The sequence below is a fragment of the Dipodomys spectabilis genome, unplaced genomic scaffold (genome assembly GCF_019054845.1).
Source record: "Dipodomys spectabilis isolate Male_0828 unplaced genomic scaffold, ASM1905484v1 ptg000295l, whole genome shotgun sequence".
Lineage (NCBI taxonomy): Eukaryota > Metazoa > Chordata > Mammalia > Rodentia > Heteromyidae > Dipodomys > Dipodomys spectabilis.
Window position 1 is genome coordinate 3845032 of NW_024870972.1, and position 25801 is coordinate 3870832.

A 25801-nucleotide genomic window follows, 5' to 3' on the forward strand; every position below is an offset into this window, starting at 1 on the left:
TTTTACTTAGTAGGATTTTTCCAAGTCTTTCCATTTGGAATTGGAAGCATAGAATTCCGCTGCATATATACCACATTTTGTCAATTATTCATTTACTGAGTGACATATTGGTTTAAAACATGATTGCATGTAACTATTACTTAGGGTCATTCAAAAATGACAGATGCCATCTCCCCAGATATTCTAAAATCATGATTTCTATGTAAGATAGGATTTCATGGTGGTACAAGGGTTGAGATATCTGGATGAATCTAATGCATATCTTGCACTGAATTAGGCAGAAAGATATCCAGTATCATATAGGATAAAAATGGTAGTGACAAAATATTCCCTTGAGAAAGATATAGAAGGCTGCCAGCAGTGGTAAGTAGTTCAGATAATTTTGAAGCATTTAGAAATGCAAGTTCAAGTATGTCTGTTTAAATAAAAAGTATGTAAGTGGAAGGGCAAAAGAAGGGGAAGAGAAGAAAATAACTGACAGCAGATCATTTTCCCAAGTTAGAGTATAAAAAGACATAATCTTTAACTTCCAAGTTAAAAAGAGAACAATATCATACCTCCCATTCAATTTAAATTCTTGAAAATATTTACTTGGCTTTTTCCTACTTTAATGCTCCAAAATAAATGAAGGCTTATAAGTAAAGTTATGTGATGTCCGTTACTTCACCTTGAACACTAACTTTGTTTTGCCCTCTTTTCTCAATTTGCACTTGGAAAATAGTACCTAAGTTGATGATGTTGTGGCTGATTAGAGTCAGAGTCAGGAGCTTCTACATGTACAATTATCTCAGCATAGTTTAAAACAGATTCTCCCCCCCCCCCCCCCCGCCAAGATATCCAACTACATTGTCTGAAGCTGTACTTTGAACACACCCTGACACCTGAGCTCATAATTTTAAATTACACTTCAGCATTTCCTTTGCACATTCTACGTTGTGCCGTTGTCTTTTTTGCACATTCCATTTGAGTTCAGAGTTGCTCTATTTCCATTTCATCTGTACAAACTGCTAAGAACATTGTTCAACTACCACTTCTTGTTGCACATGCCCAGTCTATGTATGAAGGTACTTTTTCCATGTTAAACAATAGGGTAGTACTCACTCTCTGAGGAGAAAAGTTCCACAGTATAACACTATGCCCACATTAGAGGATTTAGAATTTAAAGAATTTTGAGACAAACAGTGATATTAGAATTGAAAGGCACCTTAGGGACATTTTCTTGGAGTTCATTAGTTTTCCCAGGAGAAATATAAATATTCACAAAATCTGAAGCTAATTAGAAAGCATCTGAATTAACACTAGATCCTAGATGTTGTGTTAGTACTAGTCACCATTGTATTATTGTTACATCAGAATCCTTCCCTACTTGCAAATGGGTAAGAGAAAATGAAAGAAAGGCATTAAAGCAAAATGTCATATCTTTCTAGGCATTTAATCTTACTGGTGAGGGTAATGTCTGAACTCTTCCATTCAATAAAGTTTGAAGTTTATAAGAGAACTTCATACATATAAGAATTTCTGGCAGTTTGATTGACACGGTTATTTCAGCATGGAGATATCCCTAACAAGAACTAGAGTAAAATAGAATATATGACAGTTATGATGTGTCAATGGCTATTGAAGCATTTTCTTTTTTTATTTGGTCCTGTCGTGGGGCCTGAACTCTGGGTCTGAGCGCTGTCCCTCAGCTCTTCAGCTCAAGGCTAGCGCTCTACCACTTGAGCCACAGCGCCACTTCTGGCTTTTTTCTTTTTGCTTATGTGGTGCTGAGGAATCGAACCCAGGGCCTCAGGCATGCAAGGCAAGTGTTCTATCACTGAGCTACATTCCCAGCCCCTGAAGCATTTTCTATTCTAAAGAAGAATCAATTCCAGGAGTCTTCAGTCATATCAGTAAAGCTGTATGTTCAACCTAATACTTGGTGTTACTTTTCCTACATTTATAATGAATAGGCTGATAAGATATCCAAATATATCTAAAGATATTTCAATAAAATTCCAAACTGATGTGGATACATGGGCCACTCGTTGGAACTGTACGACAAATTAGGCTGGTTTGTGCTGTAGTTCAATCTATAAACTCCTGGCTAAAAAAGTCTTCAAAAAATATTCACAGAATACCTCTAAGCAAACTTCATGACAGTTATATCTGTATAATTCTTCTAAGGTCAGGATAAAAGCATTTGTTCCCAACATTTAAAATCAACAGGTTCTGTTGAATTCATGGATCCAGAATTTTATGGATTCACATTCATATCTCAAAATTTTATCAAGATGACTTTCACCAAAACACTTTTCTTATTGAACTTGTCTATGTCCTTTTACTTTTCAAATTGAAATAGCATATTTCCTTCAAGATCTTCCTGCAAATTCTTTCCTTCCTTTAATTCTGTCAATCTCTGTTTACTACGTTTTTGTTTCCTAATGTATCTCTTTCTTCCAATCTTATCCACACTGGTACTCGCATTGCTCACACTTGTGTCAGAACTTTCCTTTTCCTCTTCCCTCCAATAATGCCCCCAATTTTATTATTCTTTTTTCCTATTCATGATCGTGGATATTTTGATGATGTCTAAACAGACCTGTCTTTGCATCTGTTTAATATAAACTTTAGAACTATCAGATAATTTCCCCCTAAATCCGTTATTTCCACCTGTGTTTCTTATCACTAAGAACATCACTAGCACAGTTACCAGCCAAACGTGTGGAAGCTCTTTAGATTTCTTCTTACCCTTCTATTCCCTCCTATTAGATAAGATGAATGATCAAGATTTACTCAGTTTTTTATCACTAATATGATTTCTTTTTTTGGAGCTTTTATGACTTTCTTTAATTGTGAATATACTGTACAGAGGGGTTAGATTTACATGGGCAAGATAATGAGCACATTTCTTATAAAGCATTTTAGCCTCCTCCTTTGTTTCCCCTTCCTATCCCTTCCCATCCTCCCCCCCCACACCCAATCCTCCCCCCACCACCAAAGTTGTATAGTTCGTTTTTGACATAATGACTTACACAATATGATTTCTCTGTACTGCTTTTTATGCCCCTAACACCAGCCTGTTTCATTTACTCATCACTGTCACTTAGTCCTAAAACGACCATTTTGAAAGTACGCTTTTCCCCCATAGTCTTTTCATATTGGTCCTCTCTATCCCCAAATTACTCTCTTTGTAAGCACCCAGAGTGAAGATCTCAGACACATATTCAGTATCATTATTTACTCACTACATTGATTGTTGGCCTTACATTTCTCATGTGTAAATCAATGTAATCTAACAGAAATAATGAAGAATATATTTGTTGACTTCTAGAGCAAGAATAAAGAAAAGTGAAGAGTCCTTACATTTTCCACTTTACCTTACAAATAAGGAAAGACTCACATTCAGTTTGTTGGTATAAAGTCACAAATTGTTTCATGTAGAAATAAAAATAAGTTTTACCTCCTGGCTCTACGGCCTATGTCCTTTCTAGGTAACTACAGATATGAAAGTGGTATTATGTAAATTGTGTCATGTCTTTACAGCTGTATTGAAGAACATACTCAATATATCATTTGAAAACATTGGTTACTGAATAGAATCTATATGAGAATGTTATTTGAACTAATCCCACTAAGTTGAAAATTACACTTTAGTCCATCAAAATGTGGAAATAAACAATTTTATTTATAAGAAAATAGTACCATCAAGAAAAGTGAGTATACATTAGAGAGACTGCAGGAATTAGGGTTTTTACGGTCTCTGCCTGTTTATGTGAATGTATTTATTGATATTGAGACTCTCCTCTTGTTATTCTTATTGTATGTAATCCAACGCTGTTTATTACTATGTATTCAATGTGTAAAGTTTTTTCCTTTTCAATCACACCAATGACATTATCAGGCTACACTGTGGTCATCATCGTATCCATCAAAATTATTATTAACATCATAAGCACTAACAATTGAAAGTCTGATAGGTATCTATGATTTTGTGATTGTCTTTTGATTAATAATTTTAATGTTACCACTGTGCATGCATCCATATTAAAATTTTAAACAAATAAACCAATAAACTAAAGCATATCAGGTAGCTTGACTATGTGCTTATAACAAATTATGGAATAGATTTTTGAAGTATTGCAAATTCCTAACCAGTATGAATTAACTTCCTCTCTCCCCATCACCACACACAAGTATTTATGAGTTTGAACAGAATTATTTCAAGTAATATACTGCAAATTTTACTATAATATCATGTGTATATCTGAAATTAGCCGTAATGTAATAAACTCTACATTCTATTGAAATATTAGTTATTTTATTCTAGGAAACTTTCGGAAAAATAGAGTGTATATCTTTGAAGGAAAAGGTAAAAAATATTAGTATAAAAATTTTAGAGGGAGTCTGTCTTCAGAAATATTTATATATATATATATATATATTTATATATATATATATATATGCACGTATATACATATTTATTGTATGTAGAAAGACATACATTTTTAGAGATTATTTTTCATCAGAAATATATACATATACCTAAATTTATGTGTAGAACGATGTACATTATAGTGAAACAAAAATCTTAAAACATAATTAAAATTTAAAAAATACATCAAACCAAGTGCCATTGACTCACGCCTATAATTCGAGCTATTCTGGGTAATGAGATCTTAGAATTGTGTTCAAAACTATCCCAGTCAAAAAAGTACTTGTTAGATTCTTATCTCCAATTGACCACTAAAAACAGGAATTAGCTCTATGCCTCAAGTTGTAGAGTGCTGCCTTTGAGCATAAAAAGGCTTAGGGACAATGCCCAAGTCTTGCAAACCACAACGAGAACAACAAGAACAAGAACAAGAACAACAACATATATCACATTAATTTCATAAAAACATCTTTTAACTGCTGTGAACATTTCTTAGAAAGCTTCTTTAGCCTACATGGTGGGGGACTGGGTGGGGGGACAGGGGTTTGTATGGAAAGGGATGGGAAGGGGAAACAAAGGAGGAGGCAACCGTGCTTGATAAGAAATGTACTCATTATCTTGCCCATGTAATTTTAACCCCTCTGTACGGTATTTTCACAATAAAAAAAAGAAACATGAATATATGCCCCTGGAAAATGTTAAGTAACAATTATAGAATAAAGTTCGTTTTCGACATAACGACTTGTACATCTCATTGTTGCAATGGGTCCACCTGTATCCCTATTTAATTGTAACCACTCTGTACAGTACTTTCACAATAAATAAAATCTTCTATTTAAAAAAAAGTATAGAATATTTACCTCTATGCTAAAGACATGACTATTTAGGTTGCTTAAGATATTTAAGTAGTGTTTAGGAATTAATAATAATGATAATATATTGGGTCTTGTCATTTACTCTATTTTATGATAGTAATAAAATGATATTTTCAATGATTATATAAAATTTCTCTTGTTTGTTATTTGAATTATAATAAGAGATAAACATTTTTAAATATTTCCATAGGAAAGGATCATTTTAATGGTATCAATTCTTTTGTAATTTCAAAACAATTAAGAAAATTATTCCAAGGCTGGTTTGCTCTAAGACTATATTTGTTTTCTTGTTCGAGTTTTCATATGTTAGTAGAAATTAAAATTCCAAAAATTCGATGGATCTTGGCATTCAGGAACATCTTCATAGATACTAATATTGGAGTTCCTTAAGCGGAATTGTTTTATTTCATTTGTTATTTTCACAAATAAATCAAGATGATTGTGTATTTGTTTCTTTTCACTGCTATTGGCTCTTATCTTGAGAATACTTTTTTCTAGCAAAGAAGAGGAAAGCAATTGGATTGAGCAAGTAACATGGCTTTCATAAAATGTTCATGCATAGATTTGGGTCTTCTGTCATTTGCTAAAAGTTTCTTCCAGAAAATGTTATCAATTACTTATAAGTGATGCATGATTCCTAGATATTCCAGTTATCACATACACTTTTTGATTGAGTTATCTCTGTATAAACTCAAAAAAAAAAACCAAAATAAACAAAATAAACAGAATCACATCTTTGTTTTAAAAACTGTAGTTTACAAAGAATTTTTAACCAACAATGAAACCATCTTTTTAGGTATTCTGCAATTTGTGTGAATTATTTTTAACTATATATATATATAGCTGACATGAAATTCACATGTAATTTATTTATCTCCTTTTATTGTATACATTTTAGTGCTTTGGAAGTGAAGGGTGCAATCAGACGTTTTCCAAGCCTAATTTTCACAAACTTGCATTTCTTCAAGTAGAAATGCTGTAAATTTTATTGAACCCTAAGATATGTATTTAAATGTTTTTTTTCATGCATTTGTTTCTAACGCATTTATAAGATTGTTTCTTTGTTGCTTTGTATGTCCCTCCCCCACAGTATAACCCCTGCTTTCACTGTATTTGATGTTGGTATAATTTGTGGAGGGGAAGGGGAAAAATGAGTCGTTTAAATAAGGATACAGGTGGACCCGTTGCAGCAATAGAAGTACAAGTTGTCAGGTCGAAAACGAACTTTACAACTTTGGTGGGCGGGGAAGGATTAGGTGGGGGGAGGGGAGGGCTGGGAAAGGATGTGAAGGGTAAAAAAAGGAGGAGGCTACAATGTTTGATAGGAAATGTACTCATTATCTTGCCCATGTAATTGTAACTCCTCTGTGCAGTATATTCACAATAATAAAAATAAAAGAAATTAAAATAAGTTTAAAAAATGCTGTAAATTTTAGAACAGACATTAAAATAGATACAAAATTATGTTACAGGAATTTGTCCATATATCCTTTATAGTGTGTCTTTTCAAAACTTGTTTGGGGATTATTTCCAGATTCTCACACATACTATTCAAGTGCACTGTCAATGAACTACATTCCCTGTCCAAATAAGTTTTTTACTTCTCTTTACTAGTACATAGAAGTGTAATGGCTGGATCATATACAATTCTCTTTGACCTTTAGAAGACTTGAAAACTTGCTTGCAAAATTGATTGCAGTATTATACAAATCATTCTGCTACCTAGAGTATATCAATTTCTCCACAAATGCATTACTATATTTTCTGTCATCTTTTTATATTATGGTCATAGAAATGAGTTTTATTTTTATTTTTTCTTAGTTACTAAAGAGGAGCTTAATTCATTTGCTCTTCTTATTGACCATTAATTTACATATATTCTTTAAAGAAATAACCTGTTCAGGAAAAAAAAATTATATGTAATTAGAAGTCATAAAAGTACTTAAGACTCAGGATCATTGTCGAATTAACACTGTAGCATTAACAAATATGTGCCCTCTATCGGTTGGATAGGTTTTCCCTTCTTTCATAGAATTATGAAAGGTCATCAGTTGATATTAACCCGTTTATTCTTGCTTTTCTTTAGCCACTAATATTTTCCATGTCAAATGTTTAGAATCCTTTACTGATCCAATGTCATGAATTTTTACATTTACATATTATCGGTTTTTATATCTCACATTTAGTTTGATAATCATTTTTTATTTCGAATTTTTGTATAAGGTTTAAGGTAGTAGTCCAAGATCATTCTTTAAATCTAGAGAAGCAATAGTGCCAATACACCTATTTAAAATTCTATTTTTATTTGATAAAGTTCATGGCATCCTTTTAAAAATCTTTTGACCATAAAACTAAGAATTTATTTTTGATAAATCTGTTACATTCTTCTGTGTGTCTGTTCTTATAGTAGAGCTATTTTGTCCTAACTACTAAACATGGTAATAAGATTCAAATCTAGTATGAGAGCTCAAGCTACACCATTTTACAAGATTGTTCTGAATGATCTGTATTCCTTGAACTTACATGCGAGTTTATTGAGCAGGTGGACCAATATCCAATAACACAGTTATCTAGATGTTTGATAGTCACTCATATTTTTCACCTTGTGAAAACACAAGGCCCCAGATATTATATATAGAAAAATGTCTTTAGAGAATGCTTGAAGCCACTAAAATTAATTTAGGAATGAGTTAAAATTTAGATAACATTACAGCATAATAAAGCTGAATGATAATGACTTGAGAGCTGTACTACAGAGGAGAGTGAGAGGGGACAGAGTGATGGACCATATAGGAGCTGTATGCCATTAGTATTTTGTTTCAAAAGACAGAAAGACTACAGAGAAGAGAAGCAGGAAAATAATCAACGTGTCCTGAAACAAGTTTCTTTTTAATCCACCTAATAGTGTGGGCTGAGAGTCAGAGAAGATTGGAAAAATAAAATAGAAAATAAAGCATTCTGTAGACCTCTTACAATGTAAAGAAATTGTAATAGGAATATGATAATTATTTTCCAAAGAATTAGATTTAGAATATGATATCCAGGTGGGTGCTCCATATCTCGCTATCGATGGCTATATCTCTAATCATTTCACTATGGATATTTTTAGAATAAGGTCTCATAGTTTCCCAGGCTCTCCGGAATTACAAACCTATTTGCAGTTCCTCCTATAGCTAGAAAATGAAGCCGCAAATCACCATGCCCAGCTCAAACTTTTTTAAATTCAAGTACAAGAAATTAAATTTTCAAAAAGTGACCAGGTAATGAAGCCTCTTAATAAAGTATGTGCTTCTTGAAATTACAGTTAGTATTTGTTACTTGTTGTTAAGGTATATACTTATTTTGGTGGGGATTTCAACTTGGTGTATTGTTCTTGCTAGGCTGGCATCATATCAGTTGTTAATTTTAGGATGGGGGTTCCCTTTCCACAAGAACATGCACCTGATCTGTCCTTTTAGCCTTCCCATCATCAAAGGCATCAGAGTTGCACTATCTACCATGGCTGGCCTTGATCTTGCAGTCCTTCCAATTTTAGTCTCTAGATAGTGCATGATGGTGGAGATGCTCCAATGCACTCAGCTATAGATTAAGGAAGTCCACTAAAATGTGGCCTGGGTTCTGTTCTCAAGCCTCCTAAGTAGTTAAGAGTACAGTTGGGAGCCCTGCTGCCAAGCAGTAAATATTTTTAAGCAATTAGACCTATATGACTTAGACTTGTGATTACCTCAGGAAAAGTAAAAAACAGCAGTGAAGCATAGAGGACAGGCAGCATTTTAACTAGCTATTCAGAGACTGAATCAGCTTAGCTAGCTATTCAGGAGGCTGAGATCTGAAGGCCACTGTTCAAAGCTAGTCCAATCATGACAATACATGTGATTATCTCCAAAGAACCATAAGTGGAGTAGTGGCTCAAGTGTTAGACCACTATCATTGACCACAGAAGCTTTGGGATAGTGTCTAGGCACTATCAAGCCTCAGCAATGAATAATGCATGCATGAGAAATGCACATGCATGTGTGTGTACACGCACATGTGTGCACGCACACACACACACACAAATGAGTATTTCAATGCAGAGTTCTTTACCTTTTTACTTTGCTGTACTTTATTTCCCTGTATCAGTCCACCAATTAACAAAGTCAGCTAAGCACCTATTTACATAAAACTCATCATGTTTCTCTAAAGTCTACTCTCTTTTTGGAAGCTTGCTTTTATTTTACATAAAAGTAAATTATTCAGGAGGTCAAGTAATCTCCCTCAACTCTGTAGTGTTAACTGATTTTTTAGGCTCTCCCTAGCAATATTATTCTGTGAAATCCTGCATCAAGCAGCGTATTTCATTCACGAGAAGGGAAGCCTCTGTCAAACAATTAGTAATAGGTTTTTCTCCTCCTGGCAAGCATCTGAGTTTTATTATATTGGTATAATTCATGATAAGTCTGTGAATGCCAAAGACTGCTGTGAAACTAAAAATACCCTTCTCAGTGATTAGCATTTGTATACCATTCATAGATATGAAGATGTTTAAATATTACTGAAATTGCTTTGGAATAAATAAAGTTCACCTTGACTATCTTGAGAAAGAAGAATTGGTTTCTCAGCACTTTAGGTAAGAACTTGAGTGAAAGAAACCAAAGGAAAAGTGAGGAACGACTGAATATATATATATTCAAATGAAACAAACCAACCCAAGAAAACACAAATTAATTCAGTACTCAAGAACCTGCAGGAAATGCAAAGATTTATTTAAAAAATCAGCTATGATAAACTTATGAAAAACCTGAATATATGGGAGTTTACCGTTGTGAGGATAGTGGTTAAAGCCCAGACTGGACATAAAGATCTGTACACAATGCCAGACACCTGTTATTCTAAATTCCAGGAAGAATAACATCAAGTGGACTGAGTCCATGATCATACACAAATAGGAAGCCAGATTCTATCTGAAAATTATTCTGGATAATTTAGGGCTGGGGACATGACAAACTGGTAAGAACACCCATTTAGGAGACACAAGACACTAAATTCAAACTCTAATATTATGGATGTTAAAGAAAAAAGCATGACTTCAAAGAATTGGAATAATTGTAAGATTTGAGTATATGTGTGGAGAAAAATCCATTAGAGAGATAGAGTGAACCCATGTTGCAATGCTTTCTACTTAAGTGATAATGTTATGTGGTACTCCAGACATAACAGAGTTACCTTGCAAAGGTAACTGAGCATGGATGTGCATTTGGGTGATGAAAATACTCTATTTACACAGGTATTAATTAAATAGATTTTTTCGGTAGATTGTAGTTTTTGAAATAAGAGGCTGGGTGATATCCCTGAGCATTTTCTCCACATGTGACCACTTAATTTATTTTTAATTAATTAATTACTTAATTAGTTTCATCCTAATACTAGAGCTTGAAGTCAGGGCCTGGCTCTGTCCCAGAATTTGTTATTTTTTGTTTTAGTTTTCTCAAGGCTAGCATTTCACTGCTTGTACCATAGCTCCATTTCTAGCTTTTGCTTGTTACTTTCAAACCAAAATCTCATGGACTTTTTTTTCTTGGTCTGGTTTCAAACCACAATTCTCAGATTTCTTCTTTCTGATTAGATAGGATTAAAGCCATGATCCACCAGTGTGGCTTCTAATTTTTCTTCTATACTTATTTAATGCACATATTTAGATAATAATGTAAAACTAAGAGTATAGAAGAGAGATGTACAGTCATGATATTGTCCTGTCTCAAATTCAAGTTAGTAATATAAATTTCTTCCTAAGACCATACAAAAAAATACCATAATATAGTGTAAGAGAACTCACTATTGAACAGATGAGCTTTAAGAGCTTTCCAATAGATCCATTATTTATTGTTACTCAACATTAGGAAAAATGTATAATGCTGTAAGTAAAATAGAAGTCCTTTGGAAGACTACTTAAACTCCTTGTTTTTTTAAAGACACTTGTTTTCATCTAAAAAAAATAGGCCTGTCTATTGTCTTCATGTGATTTTGATGATTGAAGATGCTTAATGAAAAGTCAAAATGTATTAGTAGTCCTTTGTTATCAATTCTGACTTTTTCTTTTTGGAGAATATAATGATCAAAACAATAGTTCAGAATCAGCAAGCAAGAGTTCAGAATCATGCTTCCAGTGCAAGTGGGTCACCAGTAAGTACTCCTCAATACCAGTTTCCACAAAGTTTTCTCACAGATACAATCGGCCTGCCTTTTCTAGCTGCTTTCCTAGCCTATATCTATTCCTTCATTGTACAGGAAAAGTGTGATTCAACTGATTTCAGATAGATCCAATACTAGTACTATCAAGGATTTAGATTCTTATGTAGGCTATTAAAAAGGTATTTACTAATTTCAACTAAATACATAAATTCTATTTCCATCTTTTTTAAAACAAATTTCTGCTTGTTCTATAAATTGATCAGAGGCATGGATTTTGTGGATAGCTCATCTCTCTCTTTCATGGCTCTCATAGATAATATGAGTGCTCCATAATTATCCTTATTTATATTGTTTTATATTTTGGGTTGCATCATTTCACTTTCTGCACTGCCATTTCCCAAATCATTTATATAGGAGGCATTATTTCACATTTTCTCATTCCTAGCATAAGTTTCACATGAAGACACCACTGGTCCTCATTTTCAGTCTGTACCTTTGAATATGGAGGAACATCTTTCCTCTGCTCTCCATTTATTCCCTAATCTCCAGTTAGAATAATTTCAAATAGTAAAAATGGAAAAAGAAAATAAATCATGGTGAAAAAACATACGCAGAAAATTCACCAGATATTTCTGACCAGTTCAACCAACATGAACTATTAGGGAAATACATGGACACCTCATTTCCACTGGCACTCAAAGTATCTGGTTAGGCAATTCTGATGAAGATGAGGAACAAGATGAAAAAGTGAGGAATGTCAACAATTGCAAGAAAAAAAATGGAGAAAGATCCAAGCAAATTTCTTCCTTGGGCTGCTGAAAATAACCAGCTTACTACAGTGCAGAGAATACTGTCCAAAAAGGCCACTCATGTGAATACTAGGGATGACTATGAGTATACCCCTCTTCATTGGGAAGTCTACAGTGGACACTTAAACATTGTCCGTGAGTTGGTGGCTCAAGGGGCACATGCAATAACTGCAGATGGCTGGACACCCCTGCACAGTGCATATACGTGTAATAATACCAGAGTGGCTTCTTTCTTCTTCATGATGCAGATACAAATGCCCAAACTAAAGGCTTCTAAACCCCCTTGCATCTTGCTGCTGGAAATTGAGATAGCAAAAATACACTGGAACTGTTGAACCAATATGTCAAACCAGGTCTGAAGAACCACTTGGAAGAAACTGCATTAGATATTACCAAAAGGATAAGTATGTATCACTACCTCTTTGAAGTTGTGGAAGGCTGTATAAATTGTTCTCTTAAATCCTAATGATTCGGTAAATTTTCTTAAATTTCAAAAATGTCATTAATTCCTTTGTGTCAACCCAACATATTTTCACAATCCAAATAACAACAATATCTTATAGTAACAATTTACGGATTCTGTGGTGTTCTTCCAAGTGAATTGCCTGCTTTTGATGTCAAAATGTATTCAAGAGTTTTTGTGTACATCTATAATTATTTATGCAGAGTTTGTGATTTCGTTAATCAGAAATAATTTTCACTTATCTGTTGAAATGAGAAGTATAGAAACTCAAGATATTTCCGGTGTTTGTCTGAAAAAGTATATTCTAATATATTCTATATTCTATGTTTGTATAGTGTCCATAATCTATTTTATTCTCTCCTAGATATAATACATTGAATTCTACATGGTTTTATAACATATAGGTTCATTAATATGTCCTTTCAGATTGCATTCCATATAGAAACAGTTTAAGATTCCTTTTTTTCCCCTAGGTCCTTATAGTATTATATTTCTTTGGGATAAAACGACAATGATGTCTAATTTCAAAAGTTGTGTAAAGGTTATGCTATGTAAAGGCCTTTCTAAGGTGAAAATTTAATACATTGATGTCAAAGTAACTTTTAATTATATGAATTATGTGTATTGTTACACTTGTAATTTTGTAATCAACTTTTTAATAGCTGTTTTTCATTTCTTGCATCTGAAGAATGAAAAATTTTGAATACTTCACAAATTTTCATATCACCCTTGTACAAGTGCCATGTTATTCTCTGTATTGTTGTAATTTTGGTATACAACCTGCTGAAGAATGTAGTACCCTGTAAATTTAAGTAGTTAATGATGAAATATTTATACAGGCTTATATGCTTAGGAGCCTATTTGTAACAAGGAAACCTTATTGTTCCTAAAAATGCTATTAATCTTATTTCCCTAAAATTCTGTGAATAGTTGAAAAAATATGTTGTTCAGTTGATTGCTCACATTTGCAATCCTTTTGTCAATGACTATTTTAAGTCTTTTTCATTTAGAATTTGATCATACTTTCAAGTATTTATAGCTTAGTCCAAAGGAGACGGCTTTTTCAAGTACTTATTTATCCAACTGTGTTAGCTCTGTGAAGCCAATGGATTCAAAGTAAGCCTTGTTTAAGAGCTACTTCTAAACATATGCAGTTGAAATTTTCCCAAATGAGGTCTTATTGGCACAAATGTCTACCTCACCCTTTACCCTTCTTCCATGTAGGAACAGACCAACCAGAATATCTTACTCTGACAGCATAGATTGTATTACTGGAACAAAACTAATCTTAGTTACAAGGGATCATAGAGAGATGAACAGTTCAGCCAGAACTGTTTATACTAGAAGGCGTTTTATCAAAATACGATTGTTTATGATACCTACCATTTCAAAAGTAGCTAAAGCCAAGAAAATGAAAAATTGTTCACATGCATGATTACCTAATGTCTTGGCCTGTCTACCTTCCAACCAGACAGGAACTTACACTACTGCCATTTTATCACCAAATATTTTCTTAATTACAAGAGAAGTGCATATATTTCTCTTCATTATTAGGCCTTAAATTGGTAATGTTTTTTATTATTTTTATTTTTATTATTATTTTTATTGTGAACATAATGTACAGAGGGGTTACAATTACATGGGCAAGATAATGAGGACATTTGTTATCAAGAATTGTAGCCTCCTCCTTTGTTTACCCTTCGCATCCCTTCCCAGCCTCCCCCGACCTCACCCAACCCTCCCCCCACCAAAGTTGTAAAGTTCGTTTTCGACATGACAACTTGTACTTCTCATTGTGGCAACGGGTCCACCACTATCCTTAAACGACTTGTTTTTTCCCTTCTCCTCTACAAATTATACCGACATCAAATATAGTGAAAGCAGGGGATATAATGTGGGGGAGGGACATACAAAGCAACAAACAGATAATCGTATAAGTGCGTTAGAAACAAATGCATGAAAGAAAAAAAAACATTTAAATACATTATCTAAGGGTTCATTTTCCTAACATCACATTATCTGACCTTTTCAGCTTGACTCATACATATACTAGATATTGCAAATAAGAGAAACCATGGGACCTATGTTTCTTTGGGCTTGGCTTACTTCACTTAATATAATTTTTTCCAAGCCTTTTCATTTCCTAACAAATGGGGCAATGTCATTCTTCCTCATGGAAGCATAGAATTCCATTGTGTATATATACCACATTTTCTTGATCCATTCATCTACTGAGGGGCATCTGGGTTGGTTCCAGATCTTAGCTATGGTAAATAATGCTGCAGTAAACATAATTATGCTGGTAGCTATAGTGTGGTCTTGTTTGTAAATATTTGGGTAAATGCCCAAAAGTGGGATTGCTGGGTCATAGGGGAGCTCTATGTGAAGATTTTTGAGAACCTCCGTACTGCTTTCCAAAGTGGTTGAACAAGTTTACACTCCCACCAACAATGCAGTAAGGTTCCCTTCTGTCCACATCCCCTCCAGCATCTGTTGTTATTAGAGTTCTTCATTTTGCCATTCTAAGTGGGGTGAGGTGGTATCTTAATGTTGTTTCGATTTGCATTATCACCCTGCATCAGAATCAACTCCAAATGGATCAAAGACCTCGGAGTCAAAGCAAACACTCTGACAACATTACAGGATGGAATGCGAGAAACCCTAGGTCTCCTTGGTTCAGGCCGAAATTTTCTGAATAGAGACCCAGAAACACAACAAATCAAAGAAAGGTTGGACAAATGGGATTGCATAAAGTTGCAGAGCTTCTGCATGGCAAAGGACATAGCTAGCAAGATCAATAGAAAGCACACGGATTGGGAGAAGATCTTCATTAGCCATACAATGGACAAGGGTCTCATATCTAAAATATACTTGGAACTCAAAAAATTAAATTCCCAACAACAAATACTCAAAGAAACAACTGCCCAATAAATAAATGGACTAAAGACCTAAAGAGAAACTTCTCTGAAGAAGAAAGGATGGCCAATAGACACATGAAGAAAAACTCAACCTCCCTAAATTGGTAATGTTTTAAAAAGTGTTTTCTCTTGACTCCAGGCTGTAAATCTACAAATGGAAAACTTTAGGTTTAACTCTACCAAACACTGAGGTAGAGATAATGGAATAATACTTTAAAACAGAGTTGCCTTTGATACCCTAACCACAACAGCACAATGCAAAACATGAACCTTTTCATTATATTATATATAGTTATGTTTTTACATTTATATGTGATCATTTTATATTTCACACTATGAAACTTACTAGAATTAATTGATATTTATTCCAATAAATAGAATTAGAATATAAATAATTAGGTTTAGAATATATATCAGAATATGAAATGTATCAACACAATATTTTAGGTACAAACTTGTGATACCGTCTAAGTGAACATGGCCTTCTGAATTCACATGGCAAAAAATGAGTGTTGTTTTCCTCTAATCTATATGGAATTTTATTCTGCTGTTCTGTTTATTGTTTTAACTCGCTGGTCCCAAACTGTTTTTCTCCATATTTCTGAAGCATTCCTACTGATTATGCCCAAATTTTGCTGATATGATGCCTAAAAATACTTCTCTTCTGTAGGACCCATGGGTCCTAGGATCTCAGGTCCCAGTTACCTGTATCATCAGATAACAGGGGCAAGACTTCTCACCTAGGCCCATGCAACATGCCAACAGAAAGTAATTGAAGAGCTATCTGGTCGTTAATTGGACATAATCAACTCCCAGGCTTTCCTGCATGGTCTGGCTTGTATGTCCTGCTCAGCTTTCTCTCTCAAAGCTGGAGCTCTACCGTTTGGGCCACTGCTCCACTTCGGGTTCACTGGTGGTTTATTGTAGATAAGAGTCTCACCAAGTTTCCTGCTCAGCTGGCTTTGAATGGCGATCTCTTGAGGAGGCTTTAAGTGGCTTTTCTCAGGGATTCACACAGGAGCCCTTTCACACCAATCCTTAGTCTAAATCTCGAGAGGTACTAGAGAAAAACAGAAACAGAAAGATGCTTCTAGTGTGTTCTAGATACTTAAAGTTGGAGACACAAAACACTCATAATGATTAGATCATTTTATAGGCAAAAGGAGCAATGCAGACAGTATGAGGATCACTCCAGATTTCAGTCCTCTCATCCTGAGACAGTAAATTCACTGCAGCTCAATGCTAAGTGACAGAACTGGCATATCCTGTGGATATTTGCTCCAAAATACTGTGACACTCATTTCTCACTTTTGGCCTCAAACCTGTGACCAGAGAAGAAGATGAGGAGAGAAAGCAACTATAATAAACATTGAGTAGTTTACTTATAAATTCAAAGCATTGGAATGACCCTGCTAAGAAGTCAGATTGTCCAGATTAAAAAAATGAAGAAGAAAGGAAAGGTGTCAGTGGCTGCTGATTGTAATCCCACCTCCTTAGGAGGCTGAGATTAAGAGAATCTTAGCTTGAATCCAGCCAGTGTAGGAAAGTCTATGACACTGTTACTTCTAAGAGATCACAAAAAAACCAGAATTGAGGCTATGACTCAAGCTTCATGTACTACCCTTGAGCAAAAGGAGCTCAGGGACAATGCCTAGGCTCATAGTTCAACCTCAGGACCTGCCCCCTCAAAAAGAGCCTGTACTTCCATATCATTGTCTATGTATGGATGTATTCTTATAGGTGAAGCTCCAGAATAGCTATGATGAATGGCACCAAGCTAGGAAATTTGTATTCAATACAATAATTTCATAACACAGAGACGACTTCTTTCAAGACAGTGCATGTTCCAGGGAACCCCTCACTGTTCCCAATGTAACCTGAGGGTTTCTCTGCATCCCAGGCCTGCTGGAAGAAGTCTCTCACATTATGTGGACAGGCAGACAAAAGGCCTCACTCCTGTACAGCTGGGTAACAAACAATTCCACCTGAGCCAGTTAGTGAGGATGAGTGTGGGCGTGCTCTGAAGGTCAGGAGAAAAGGGTCTCTTTGTACCCCAAGCTATCTCTCTCCCCAGTGCTCTGTTTTAAAAGGAAGCTTTCATTTGTGCCACTGTCCATGGCAGATAAAGTTATGTGCACTCATCCTGCCTTTGTGAGACTATGTTTTTGTGTTCAGATAAAGTGCTCAATATAATTCAGGAGTACTTCTGGCAGACAACTAGGGCACTGAACCTAATGAAATGTTTCATTGCCAGCAATGATGGGCCTATGATGCCTCTCCTAGGTTTGGGAAATCTAAGCACATGTTGGATATCACAAAGCTTCCTGTCATCTAGGGCTGGTGAAGCTCATCAGGTTTTGAAACCTTTGACCACTCCTTGTTGGGCACTGGGTGGCTAGGTTTTGATCACAAGGCCTATGTGCTGAGCAGGAGCACAGTGCAGAAGCCCAGTGCTTTACCATTTTGTGTAACAACATCACTTCTGGTCTGTGAGTGTGTGTGTTTGTGTGTGGGAGGGTGGGGGAGTATGGGTGTGTGTGCACGCACACACATACATGAGTCCTGGAGCTTGAACTCAGGACCTGAGCACTGTACCTAGTTTCTCTTGTAGAAGGATAGCCTTCTCCCACTGGAGCCACAGAGCCACTTCAGGGTTTTTCCAAATGATATGGTCCTGAGAAATCAAGCCCAGGGTTTCATAGATGCAAAGCACTCTATCCCTAATGCACTTTCCCAGGCCTCTACCTCAGGTTTGTGAGTGTTTTCTGTCTTTTGTTGTTGTTGTTGTTGTCAGTTGTAGGAGTTGAAGTCTGGGCCTGGGTGCTTTCCTTGAGTTCTTCAGCTCAAGTCTTGTGCTCTACCACTTGAGCCACAGCGCCACTTCAGGTTTTCTGGTGGTTCATTGGTGCTAAGTGTCTCAAAGTCTTTCCTGCCCAGGCTTGATTTGAACCATGATCCTCAGATCTCAGTCGCCTGAGTAGCTAGGATTACCATCATGAGGAATATCACCCTGCTTCCACTTCAGGTTCTTAGTGGTGAATTCGAGATAATAGTCTCATGGGACCTTTTGTGTCTGGGATATTTTGGAACCCAGATCTTCAGATCTCAGGTTCCTGAGAAGGCAGGATGAAAGACCAGCTACTGACCACTTGGCCGTGGCTTCTGCTGCAAGGGGGTCCATGGTTCCAAGTGGTGAAGTGCTAGCCATTAGCCCTAGAGGTAAGGGTCAGCATCTAGAACCCAAGTTCAAGGTTCATGACAGAAAAAAAAGGAAAACATTTGTCCACAGAAGACAACTCACTAGTCTTCAGTAATACATAATTTTGTACTTGCCATGGGAACATATCTGAGCCTCAATATTCTTGTCTGCATAATCATCTCAGTTGTGGATCCCTTACAAGGGCACGATGTAAGAATGCACCCTGTGAAGGACACAGTACATGTCACTCTTTGCATGACTCAGCACACAGCATCTTGTGAAACACTTAGCACCCAATGCAGGACTCAGCACACTGTACCCTGTGAAGGACTCAGCACATAGCTCTGTTCCACAAGCTGTCATTAAAATTAGGGTGCTTTCATCAATATCACCGTTCTTTAAGGAAAATTTCACAAATCATACAAGTTCACATCTAATGGTTTAATGGGGTGGTTTTTTATTTGGGGGAGGTAGTCATGGGGCTTGAACTGAAAGCATGTGGATACTATTCTAATAATATTTGGTCAAGGCTAGAGCTCTATGACTTGGAGCCACATTTTGAAGAGTCTCGTAGACATCCTGCCAGGACTGGGGTTTAAACACCCTGAGCAGCTAAGATGACGGGCATAAGCCAGGATGACATGGGTAACCCATGGAGCTGGGTTGCAGTGGTTCACATGTGGCTAAGTCAGGTTAGGTGGCAGCTGTCAGCACCACGCACCTAGCTTGCTCTGTAATGAGGTATTTGAAGTTCTGTCTTTCTATAATTGCAGTTAGAACATCCTACCTTTTTTTGGTGGCAGTCCTGGGGCTTGAGTAAGAGCTTATACACTGTCCTTAAGCATTTGTGCTCAATTGGTTGAAAGATAGCAGAACTTCCTGTTTTTCTATTTATGTGGCACTGAGGAATTGAACACAGGGCTTCATGATTACTAGGTGAGCACTGAACCACCGAGCTCCAGGATTGAACAAGGTATAAATACATAGAGATTGCTGTATATAAATATTGTAGACACAAAAAGAGAGATGTCTGCATATTATTAAATTATAGATAATATTAGTATCAATTCTTAGGTATTAAATTATATCTCCATTTAATGATGTGTCCCAGTTAACAATTAATAAAGCATCAATTAATAATTACTTAATATCAATATTGTTTATCATATATGTACATATTTCCATACATATAACTAATATTTCATAGAATGAGACAGATGTCTATATATAATTGAATTATGCATCATGTGTTACTACCAATCATTAGGTATTTAATTATGTCTCCATGTAATTTTTATTCGGTTAATGCTTAATAAAATATTAATTAAAATTAATGTACTTCCTATACTTATTGTGTCTAATTTTATCCTAGAATTATTCACTACTAATTCAATGTTTATCATTTATTGTAGTGACAATTCTTCCACCTATGACATTTTTTATCTTTATTACATCCTATTACATAGCATATAGATTTGCACACAAATTATACATCCTACGTAACACTGAACACTTTCACAGAAAAGGAAAACATGTGTCACACTCGGCTTCTCACTCCAAGATTACATTTTTGGCAGTGCTGGGATCTAAACTCATGGCCTAAAAGGCTCATTTCATGAATGGGTTACTGCCAGCACAGCAGCCTCTAGCCAAATCAGCTGCCAGGCGGTCCCCAGTCCCTGACATCCTGCCCCATATGTTGACTCCAAATTGTGCTTAGTGTAGTTATTCATTTTATTTTTTTTGTTTTATTCATTTGCAATTTATTTTATTGACTGCTATTATCCATGGAATATTTACAGCATTTATTACATAGGATATAGATTTGCCTATGTATGAAACTTCATACCTGACACCCAGGACTTTTACAGAAAAGGAAAACGTGTCACCATGGGCTTCTTACTGCACAATTCAATTTTTGTGAGTGCTGGCATCTGAACTCAAAGCCACAAAGCCCAATTCATGAATGGGTGAGTGTCAGCACACCAGCCTGGGGCATATGGAGCTGACAAGCAGTTCCCAGCACCTGAGATTAAGCCCCAAGGGATGACAAAATAAGAACACACTGACATGCAGAAGGTAGTACACAAATAGATATAGATATTTATAGAGTGCCAAAGATGTCTATACATTATTTAGTTATATAGGCTACATTCCTACCAATTTTGGGGTATTTATTATGCCTCCATGTAATTAATATTATTGTTTTCATACTTAATGAATTATTAATTAAATTAACCACTGTCCCTAAACTATTGCATCCATGTAATTAATAGTATTCTCTTAATGTGTCAAAAAATATTCATTAAAATCCATCAGCCTCCTAAAATCAGTCTCTAATTTTATAGTAGTATCATTCAGGAACAACAAATTCAACCTTGACATTCATAATTTCCATCGGTATTCCTGTGAATAGGAATGAGACTGTTAGCATCTCCTTCCACTGGTAAGGGTCAGGACTGGGCTTCGAACACAGAGCCTATTTTGCCGTGTTGGCCTATGGCTTCCCGGAAAGCCCACAAGACTTCAGCAATGCCAGGTTGCAAACACTTTTCAGCTCTGTCATTCAGACCCAGGATGATCACCTTTAAAAATTATGAGGCTCCTTTGCTCGGAATTCAGGCCATTTTTCTGCCAGGCCTGGGATTTGAACTCAGGGTTTTGGTAAATCTGCAGCACTGTGGGGGAAGAGGAAGCTCACCGAGCTGGAAGACAAGAAATTCAGACCTGATCCCAGGGGCTAAATTCAAGCCCTAGCACTCAAAAAATTAATATTCGTATACATTTTAAATACATGATTTATATTTTCATAATCATATTTACTGCATATGGCAGTTAGTGTAGTTATTCATTTTATTTTGTGTTTTATTTATTTATTATATATTTTAGAGAGTATGATGACATGTATAACATTTTTTACATCCTATTACATAGGACACAGATTTGCCTATGTATTATACATCATTCCTTAGACCCAGCACTTTCACTGATAAGGAAAACAAGTGGGACAATTGGCTTCTTCCACCAGGATTAAGTTTTGGGCAGTTCTGTGATTTGAACTTCGGGCCTAGAAGGCCAACTTCATGAATGGGTCAATGTTAGCACACCAGTCTGATTCAAATGAAGATGTAGGGCAAATTTGAGGACCTGAGATCAAGCCCTAGGAGTGGTCAATATATAAACAGATAGATGTGTAGATTCAAGTGTGTGTGTGTGTGTGTGTGTGTGTGTGTGTGTGTGTGTGTGTGTGTGTGTATTTACATATGTATATGCATCTATAAATAAATTTATAGAGAGACAGACATTTATGTAGATTCTAATGTATAATTCTATATAAAAAGTGATGTCCATATCTTATTTTTATATATTCTATTACTACCAATTATTTAGTCTAAAATTATGCCTCCATTAATTAATCACGGTAGGAAACTTAATAAAGTATTAATTAAATTAATCAATGACCTATATTTATTTCATACAATCTTATACTAGAATGACTAGCTAATTAGTAATTTAATTAGTACATTACAAACATTCTATTATTGTACCTATAGATAGGAACGAGTTCTCTAGGAACTTCAGCCCTGTAGGTGGCAGTCCCAGGATCGAACTCAGGGCCTAGGTTTCTGGGTTGGGCTCAGGCTTCACTGACAGCCCACCAGCCTTTGGCCGAGCAAGGTCTCGTACAATTTTCAAGCCGAGCCATTAATACCCAAGATGGTCACAGTGCTAAGGAAAGAAAGGTAAAATTGTTGTGTAAAACTTGCTGGTTTTTCCTCTTCCATCTTGGTTGGTTTGGTTTTTTTTTTTTTTTTTTTTTTTTTGCCAAAGCTGGCAGTTGAACTCTGGTCCTAGGATCCCTGGATCATCTGTGGGTGTAAAAGCTGCACCCCAGCCTAGGGTAATCAAGGCTGAGGCAGAGTTGTGATGACCTGAATTCAAGCCACATGCCTGCACCACCAATAAAGTTAAGGCCTGTCTAGGAATTTGGGCCATTTTATCTGCCAGACCTGGGATTTGAACTCAGGGACTGGGTAATTCTATTTTGGTCTGGATGACGTGGAAACTAACCTCCTGGAAGAAAAACATTCAGGAGCACTTCCCAGGGTGTGAATTCCAGCCCCAGAACAGGCAAAAATAATATTTCTATACATGTATAATGTGTATCATATATATGTATTTGCATAGATATTACATATTGTACCTAGGACACAATATTTCCACACAAAGGAAAACAGGACAATATTGGCTTCTTACTCACCTATTGTCTTCGGCACTGCTGGGATTTGAACTCAGGGCATGGAATGCCCAATTAATCAAGGTGTCATTGTAAGCACAGTAGTCTCAAACAAATTCACTGCCAGGCAGTTCCCAGGACCTGAGTTCTAGCCCCAGGAGTGGCCAATATATAAATAGGTAGATTTGTAAATTGCTGCAAATAAATATATATATGTACATATTTAGAGAGAGATGTATATATATATATATATATATATATTCCACTGTATATTTAAACATATAAATATATTTATAGAATGTGAGATGTCTGTATATTATTAAATTAAATGTAATATATTACTAATAATTATTAGGTATTAAATTATTGTTAAATTACTAGGTATTAGGTATTAAAATATGCCCCAATTTAATGATGTATCATGGATTAAGGCACAATAAAGTGCTACCTTGTGTAAACGGATCTCAGGGACAACGTCTAGGCCATAGTTCAAGTCTCAGGACCTGCATCAAAAATAAAAAAGAGCCAGTAACTCCATGTGTCTATGTATGTGTGCATGTATTTCTATCGGTGAACATGCAGTCTTTATGAAGAAAGGCAAACAACTAAGATATTTGCTTTGAATAGAATGATGTCATAGAACAGAGAGTGCTTTCAAGACAGTGCATGATCCTGGTCAAAAAAAATTAAGACCCAGGCTTGGAATTTGCACCATATTTCTGGCAGGCCTGGGATTTCAACTCAGGGTATGATTAACTCTCTGGCACTGTGGGGAAGGGGAAACTCACTGTCGTGGAAGACAAGAATTTCAGACCAGTTTCCAGGGACGGAATTCAAGCCCCAGCACTGTTAAAAATAATAGTCATACATGAGATCTATTTACATACATGGGTTAACTCCATATGACATTTGTTACCCTTATTTATTTTTATTTATTTTATTTAGTATTATTACATATATAACATTTATTTCATTTATTACATCTTATCACATGGATTTATTTGCATATGGATTATACATCATATTGAGACCCAGGACTTTCATCAAGAAGGGAAATAAATGTGTCAAAATTGGCTTCTGACTCCACATATAAACTTTTGGCCATGCTGGGACTTGAACTCACAGCCCACAAAGCCCAATTCATGAATGGGTCAGTTGTAGAACAAAAGCCTTTGGCAAACTGAGCTGCCAGTCAGTTCTGAGGACCTTCGATGAAGCAATAGCAGTGGTGGATAGATAGATAGATAGATAGATAGATAGATAGATAGATAGATAGATAGATAGATAGATAGATAGATAGATAGATAGATAGATAGATAGACAGACAGACAGACAGACAGACAGACAGACAGACAGACAGACAGACAGATAGACAGATAGACAGACAGATAGACAGACAGATAGACAGATAGACAGACAGATAGACAGACAGATAGACAGATAGATAGACAGACAGATAGATAGATAGATAGATAGATAGATAGATAGATAGATAGATAGATAGATAGATAGATAGATAGATAGATAGATAGATAGATAGATAGATAGATAGATAGATAGATAGATAGATAGATGGACAGACACACAGATGTGTAGTTTGGTATATATATGAGAGAGAGACAATGTAAGAATATTAAATTATATATATTTTGAATTATTAGTTATTGAACTATGCTTCCACTTAATGACGTATCATGGTTGAATACTTATTAAACCATTAATGTAAAAGTAGTCAGTATTCCTTAATTAGGAGAATCATACCATTGTGCTAGAATGGAAGACATAATCCAATAGTTTTTGTGTGGCATTCTATAAGAGAATCATGAAATAACTGCAAATTTAATAGTTACTTTTATAACATTCCAGTAAGCATTCCTATAGATAGGAATGGTTTTCTCAAGATCTCCCGCCATTTGTAGGTGGCAGTCCTGGCATTTGAACTACAGACCTGGGTAGTTTACTTTGAAATGCAAACAATTAGAATGACACTGTGAAGATTTCAGATTGTCACGATGAAAGAAAAGTATGAGAGAAAGAAACTCAGGTGTCAGCAGGTCCTGCCTGTTATCTTAGCTCTTCAGGAGGCTGAGAGGTAGGGAATGCCGGTTTGAATTCAGCCAGGACAGGAAAGTCCACCACATTCTCATTTCTGAGGGATCACAGGAATACAAAATCTCCATGAGTGGGCCTATGGCTCAAGGGCAGAACACTATCCTTGAGCAAAAGGAGCTCAGGGACAGTGCCTAGGCTCATAGTACAACCCCCGCAACAGCCAAAAAAAAAAGCCAGTAACTCTATGTCTCCCCATGTATGTATGCATATATTTCTATCGGTGAAGGTCCAGAGTCCCTATGATGAAAAGCATCTGGCTAGGAAATTTGCTTTGAATAGAATAATTTCATAACACAGAAAGTGCTTTCAAGACAGTGTATGTTCCGGGGCTCCCTTTGCTCTTCCCTTTATAGCCTGAGGTTTTCTCCTCACTGGGGCCTGCTGGAGGAAGTCTGCCTCATTGTTGGAACAGGCAGACAAAAGCCCTCACTCCTGTACTGCTGCGTAACAAAAATCTCCATTGAGGCCAATTAGTGAGGAGGAGTGTGGGCTGGCTCTGAAGGCCAGGAGAAAAAGGCCTCTTTGTACCCCCGAGCTATCTCTCTCCCCAGTGCTGTTTTGACAGGAAGTCTTTATTTGTGCAGCCTCCCATGATAGGCCAAG

The 25801-nt window shown here is 35.9% G+C and overlaps 1 pseudogene; it reads right to left on the reverse strand.

Moving 5' to 3' along the window:
• Window positions 1-13424: 13424 nt before the first annotated feature.
• On the reverse strand, window positions 13425-13524 carry LOC122126997 (annotated as a pseudogene).
• Window positions 13525-25801: the final 12277 nt, after the last annotated feature.